This window comes from Anarrhichthys ocellatus, unplaced genomic scaffold (genome assembly GCF_004355925.1).
Source record: "Anarrhichthys ocellatus isolate YVR2014 unplaced genomic scaffold, GSC_Weel_1.0 scaffold23, whole genome shotgun sequence".
In the NCBI taxonomy this organism is placed as follows: domain Eukaryota; kingdom Metazoa; phylum Chordata; class Actinopteri; order Perciformes; family Anarhichadidae; genus Anarrhichthys; species Anarrhichthys ocellatus.
In genome coordinates, this window is record NW_022280053.1 from 513,867 (window position 1) to 520,781 (window position 6,915).

Genomic DNA, 6,915 nt, shown 5'->3' on the forward strand with positions numbered 1-6,915 from the left:
CAGATGTGAAGGCATATAGTCTTTCTTGATTGCAGACACCACATACTGCGCCTGCGAGAGTTGCTGAGTCAGGATAATGGCCTGGTTTATTCATTAACAATCTGAGTATTTACAGTGTGGACACTTCTGCAGCGCGGCCACATGGTGCGATGCACACAGCAGCATGTGACTATAGGTAATAAAGTCATTTTATTTAATGTGAGACGTGGAGGTTGAGGTTGTTTATGTTTTTTTTGGGGGGGGGGGGGGGGTTCAGGGTGACATTGGGCCAGTCGACAGGAAGCACCATGTCTGAGTCTGCCCTATATGTACTTATGGAACATTCCCAGTTTGTTTTCCTGGTATTTGCCTTCAGTCTAAGAAAACAGGTCTCCACTTAAAGGTCCTGTTCTAGGAAGCAGGTTTCCAGAACGTGTCTCTTTGTACATCAGCCAGCGTTCCAGATTTTAGGCGGGTCCCATTTTGTTACTCATCAAAGTTATCTGGATCACTCGGTAAACCTGCTTCCGGGAACGTGTCAGTTTCCAAAAAAAGACAGGTTTAATTGCATCTAACCTAAAAAGAATCGACAATGGAACTTCTTTTTGTTTCTTGTCTGAATGTCCTGGTACGTGAATCAAACGTCCACATCGAGGCAACGTGCTCGAGAAGGAAATGGTTGATTGTTCTTGATTTTTTTTTTTTGAGAATTATCATGACTGTCAAAAGAGACAAAATAGTTTAAACACACCAGAGAGATAAAACATCATGAGGGCGTTTTAAATCTGTAAATGGAGCTTTCTGATAGAAAATGACTAACTGATCAGGTCAATACTTTGTAGGGAGACGATCGATGGACTTTGTTCCCCAATCACATCCCTGAGATCTCTTTCTGAGAGCTGCTCATCAATGCTGCAGATATATCTGTTAAACATTAACAGGGTGCTGTACATTGCCAGAGCATGTGCTGCCTCTATCAGGGGTTTTCAAAGATAAGCCGTCTGAACCCATTGGCATATCTTCAAACCTCATCCTTTACAGCTCTCTAACTGGTCTGACTACATTACAGTCTGTGACCTAAAGGAGGAAGAATTCCTCTTCTTAAAGGACCAGAGACAAAAAAAAAAGAAGTAAAGTCAAAAGTACATTTACGAAAATGGGAATTCTTCGTACGATGACTTGCTTTGTCTGGCAGATGATTGAAGAAAAAATAGCGGCATTTCACTGTAATTGCTTCAAGCAAGCTGTATCAGTTTCATGTATGATTCACCTGAAATATCTCGACCCATTGGCTCTGTCCTTATTCAAACTCTAAACTATTACAAACCCCATGCTATTAAATATTCCCTGCAGATTATGCCCATTAATCACAGTTGTTGGAGCTGTAGAATCCCCCCCCAATACTCTTAACACTGAAGTAGCCTGTAATGATAGCACATGAATGAAATTGCCACTTGCACTAGCATTAAAATGCTCTACTTTTTTTAAATATTTATGGCGGTGGTTATGCTACATGTTATTTATTGATCCACACTGAGAGTCACCTTTCACCAGAAACGAGTCCAGAGCAGATGTGGTCGACTTGTGACGTTTTTCACCCTTGCACAACTCGTATTGCTTCATTAACCTGGTGGAAATGCAGAGGATGCACTGCTGTTCCTGTTTTTTCTCTTGCAGTGGGTCAAAGTAGAGCTGATGTATGTGTATTTTATAGTAGTTTATGATTGCATTAAATCGGATTACCTTTCAAGCAAAAACACAGACTTACTTGCTAGATTTGTTTGTTGAAACACAAGCGATGTCCTTTACATAATAATGTTTGCATTAAATCACATGCTCCGTCCTCAGAATACAGGCACCTCATATAGCACAAGTTTCAGATCAGTACTTTTTGAGCATTGAAATATGCAGTAATTGCTAATTGTCACTGCCATATATTTCAAATCAATGACATTAGTGGAAAAGGAAGGAAATTTTTAAAATTACTTTCAAATTGTTGCAGTTTATTGAGTGTTACATTCACTCAAGTTTGTATTACTGTAGTATTTCCATTTATGCTACTTTATACTTCTACTACATATTGTACTTTGTATTGCACAAAATGCATTTAACACTTTCATTTACTAGTTACATAAAAATGTATGATATGCTTCTGTGTTGCGGTGCAGCACTATACTACCATTGCACCCATTAGTGCTTATAAAGTATCTAACATCGATGAAGTACAATATTACATGCTCTCAGTCGTCAGTGATACAAGCGGTAATAATATAATAATCTATATTGATACAACACTTTGAAAGGAATCATTCAGTAGTTTTACTTTTCATACTTCAAGTAGATTTTACTGATAGCACTGTACTTTTGCTTACGGAATGTAAACTATGTAACTATGTAAAGCCAGACTCTAGACTTCATTATCAATAATAAATAAAAGGAATAATATATATATAATTTTCAATAATTCCTAATACTGTCTGTGTAAGAGACACATCTTCCTCTCATTAGCATTTGTGCAATAGTGAATAACTGACTGCACACTCTTGTTTTGTTGAGAATTAGTTAATCGCATTATTTCACAATGACCATTTTATTCAATTTTTGTCATATTTTGGAATACAACAATGATTGACATTCAGTGATGAACGTGTTGTTCTGATAAATGTATTGTCTGATGTATTACCTACATTTTTAGAGATATTTTTCTTTATTTGCCCCAACTAGGTGGCTGCAATACATTCAGAGCAGTTGTGTAAGTATCCGGTTCCTTTACTTAAGTAAAAGTAGCAACACCACAATGTAAAAATACACTATTACATGTTATCGTCCTGCATTTGAGATTTAACTCAAATACTATTCACAATAGTAGTATTTCATAACATTTAGTATTGACAGATGTAAAATAATCACTATGCAGAGTTATTGCTTTTTATTGATGCATAAGTGTGTTAGCAACATTTTAAAGTTGCTGGAGTTAATGTTAACTGATTTGTAGGACTATTGATAGGTTTATAAGTTACTCTTTACAGATTAAACTATTTATTTATACATTTTCCACCACTTTCCCATGAAAGGAAGACAAGGGAACATTGGGAACATTCTGCTGTAGCTTTGTTGCATACCTGGTATGACACTCACGTTCAGTTAGTTTGTTGCTTTAAAAACATCAAAGATATTTCACAACACGAGGCGAAGGCTTCCAGCTGTCATCCAAAGAACTGGTTTTGTTTGACAGTTAGCAGGTTGCTAAAGTTAAGAGGCGGAAGAACAGTTGGATTTTGAATTGTTGGAAATGCAAAAAGAGATTCATATCTATGTTAACATGAAATGCAAAACAAGACTATTACCCCCGTTACACCTTGCATTAAAATGAGTCTCGTTTCCAGATTGTATCTAGATATGATTTAACCTGAATAAGTTTACACCTTAAATATGTGTCTCCAGTGTCCACATTGAAATCCCATTGAGATCCTATCGCTGTTTAAAAGTGCGGAGTGGAGCAATCCAGAAGTTACGCTCAGGTTGTATATACTATGACATGCTATACATCATAGTATAGCATGTTGTAAAAATTCAAAAAATGTCACAGTATAGCATGTTGAAAAATGTCATAAAAGTCAGTACAGCATGTCGAAACAATTCAAAAAAAGTCGTAGTATAGTATGTCGTAAAAATTCTAAAAAAGTCATAGTATAGCATGTAAAAAAAAAGTCTTAAAAAAGTCATAGTATAGTATGTCGTAAAAATTCTAAAAAAGTCATAGTATAGCATGTAAAAAAAAGTCTTAAAAAAGTCATAGTATAGCATGTAAAAAAAAGTCTTAAAAAAGTCATAGTATAGCATGTCGTAAAAATTCTAAAAAAGTCATAGTATAGCATGTCGTAAAAATTCTAAAAAAGTCATAGTATAGCATGTAAAAAAAATTCTAAAAAAGTCATAGTATAGCATGTCGTAAAAATTCTAAAAAAGTCATAGTATAGCATGTAAAAAAAATTCTAAAAGTCATAGTATAGCATGTAAAAAAAATTCTAAAAAAGTCATAGTATAGCATGTAAAAAAAAGTCTTAAAAAAGTCATAGTATAGCATGTCGTAAAAATTCTAAAAACGTCATAGTATAGCATGTAAAAAAAGTCTTAAAAAAGTCATAGTATAGCATGTCGTAAAGATTCTAAAAAAGTCATAGTATAGTATGTCGTAAAAATTCTAAAAACGTCATAGTATAGCATGTAAAAAAAGTCATAGTATAGCATGTCGTAAAAATTCTAAAAAAGTCATAGTATAGCATGTTGAAAAAATCGTAATATATTATGTTATTTAAAATTCAGTAAAAAGTCACAGCATAGCCTGTCATGAAAAAAAATCATAGAATAGTTTGTCATTAAGAATCAGTAAATAATCATTGTATTGCCAGTTGAAAAAAGTAATTCAAGGATAATTTATTGTGAATATGCAACACAGGGCTGCACAACGAAATACAGTTGAAGCCCATTTTTAACACAGTAAACACATGACTAACCAAACAAAAACAGCAGTATATTCCAGCAGTACATCTTTTGAATTTGCATCATAAGGAATTGAAACGGCTGAAACAAAAAGATTTCTCTGGGCTGACATCTCCACATTAAAAATTAAAAATGAGGAAAATATTATCCATTAACTTTGACTGTGTAAGCATCATGATGTGAACACAGAGTCCACCTCCTCTCGTCTCTTCATCCGGGATGAACGATGGAGCCAAGTCTCTGTGAAGATGTGGGCTCAACAGTCACGACCCCCCGCTGCTTTCATCCATTCTGTTTTTGTGCAGCCGGGCATCAGACAGCCAGTTTGTATAGCATGTCGAAAAAAGTCATCGTATAGCATTTCAAAAAGTCATCGTATAATATGTTGAAGAAGTCAGAGAGAACAGGAAAACATTGTGAATATTTGCATTACTTCAATAAGACTTAAACAAGACCAGTTTCTTAAAAAGAAGTGTTTTATTTCCTTTTTAACAAAGCCCAATACAGATTTGAAGCATAACTTGGGGAAAAACTGGTAAATCTCAATCTAATCATTATGTCTGGGACACCCATAACAAGATGAGCCTCAAAGAAAAGAACAGAAAAGAAAGAAGACACCTAAAATAACCGTACAACCCAGACCTGGGGCAAAGAAAATAATGGTGCATGTTGTCCAAGTACTAGAAAATAAGGAAAATATTTTTGACAATAAGAATAAAAGAAAAGTTGTTGGGGCGGTAAATAAAGTCTAGTAAAATAAATGCACTAAACGAAAAAAATGATCAAATGTTTCCACGCTGACACATTTCTTCATATCCAGTTATGTCAAATGCATCATTTATCATTTATTTTACATTTGTTTCAAGAGGAAGTTACACAAAGTCCGTTTCCTTTCACCACGAACAGAAGTTGTGCCGAAGATGGAGAGAATTAAGAGTCAAATTTGAAAAGAACTAATCGATATTACATTAAGGTTAATGTTTGTGTTTCTTTACAACTAATCTGTCACACAAAGATATATTCAACAGTTTAACTCGACAGCTGTGCAGAGCATGATTACATTTTAGTGTGGGAATAAAAATATACCTAAATAATGTTTGAAATATATATTATTATTAGTGGCAGACGCTGTCATTTGAGTGAGTGAAGTTTGTCACATCGGTTAGACTTAATGAGAATGAAACATTGGTAGTTCCGGTGGCTTCATTCTAAATATTTCACGATGATTATTCCACTGGGTTTCTCACACACGTACCGGCCACTTGGACCTTTAAAGAGCCAGAATAAAGAAGTGGGAAAGAAAGTTAAGTTGAGCTGTGGTTACATTTGTCTGTCAAGGATGTGACTGGCACACGTCCTCGTTGAAATATGAAATTAAAGACTATCTGAAATGAGCCGATCCACCCATGTAAACACAGTGATTTTCTGATACAGAAAAATACTAAGTGGACAATGTATATCGATCTTTTTAATAACAATATCCATCAGTTGAAAACACCGGTCTGCTTTGATATATTCTCGTGTGGGAACATATATATTTTATAACAAAATAAATCTATACCTGTTTGCACTGTGACGGTTATATATGGGTTTGTACAATCGCATCATCTCGTTCCTATGAGTGCTTTCTTTGTCCGTGTCAACAAAGACCTGCATGGAGCTCTGTAAGAAATAGTACTTGTGACTGAAGCGGCTCAAATACTCAAAAGGCTCTGCCTGAGAAGAAGAAAGAAAATACTCATCACCATTTTTATACCAGTTGTTAAAGTAATCTATAATAAAGTGTATGTTGCTATTATTATCTTTTAAAAATCATAAGCTTTTTTTTTTACTGTATCTTTTACTGTTTCGACAAAATATCCTTTTTGGATATTTACACAGGAAAAGATACTTTTCAAGCAATAAAACAAGCTTATATGGTGGGTTGGGACAGAATGAAACACAATTCTGAAGAAATAAACGGAGAAAGAATTGCATAGCAGATCAGAATATGACTAACCGGGAACTGATCCTTTTTGGTATGGTGCACTTTGATTCGTGACGTTGCACATTTTCACATATGTACATGAAATGGTGAGTCCATTCATGGTTTCACCTGCCCCACAGTAAGGATCAAGTTTGCGTCTGCACTATAATGCTCAACAGTATGAAGGCAGGATGCGGAAGTCTCGTCCCCCTCTGCTCTTCTCATAAAAGTCCATACGAGTCTTTTTCAACAACAAAAAAAAATTAAAACTTTGTTTAAAAAGTGCCATTTTGCTACATTTATCAGCTGATCCATGGTCTGCTACTGAACAGTTAACACAAGCAAATGTGTTACACAGCCTGCCCCGACATTTTACACATTTTCCTGATTCTATGAGTTTTGGTCACATGGACAATCTCTCACACACACACACACACACACACACACACACACACACACACACACAC